Raw genomic sequence first — 755 nt, forward strand, 5'->3', positions numbered from 1 at the left:
AGTTTCTTTCTTATCAACAACTGTTTTGTTAGCACACTTATAAGATTTAAAGGGGATGACTAGTAAGTGATCAGTGGGAATCAGTGGGAATGCTGGGTATGGTTGTTCCAATCCTTGTGAGATTCATTTAAGAGTACATTATCTCTATTCCTGTGTGAAAATTATTTGCTTCAGAATGGTCTCATATTCAAGTAATGCGCAGTTCAATGTTTCCAGGTTAGCATGCCCGTACAGTGTCGGGGCGATCGTTAATGGCCCGTTAACGATCACCCCGTCACTGTACAGGCATGGTAACCTGGAAACATTAAACTGCACATCACTTGAATATGAGACCATTCTGAAGCAAATAATTTTCACACAACAGTAGATATGTAATGTACTCTTAAATGAATTCCACAAGGATTGGAACAATCATCCCCAGCATTCCCACTGATTCCCACTGATCACTTACTAGTCATCCCCTTTAATAATTGTTTTCTTCATTGCACCTCCCCCCCCCCCCCCCAGGGTGTTAGTTGTCACATCCGATGTCTTTCTATTATTCCAATTACGCTAGGCTAACATTTTCTGATAACTTTTATTTTTAGCTAATTTTCAATCGGTCACTGTAGTGCTGTATTTCTTATAGAAACTTTTACGATAATAAGTAGGGATTTTTTGTATAGACTGTTTATGTTACATTTCTTGCTTAAAAAGTAATCGATCACTAATTTATTTTCAATCAATTTCCTTCCACAGCATCACAAGATCCCGAA

Source organism: Diadema antillarum, unplaced genomic scaffold (assembly GCF_040938485.1).
Source record: "Diadema antillarum isolate AM-2024a unplaced genomic scaffold, OU_Dant_1.0 seq00001019_RagTag, whole genome shotgun sequence".
NCBI lineage: Eukaryota > Metazoa > Echinodermata > Echinoidea > Diadematoida > Diadematidae > Diadema > Diadema antillarum.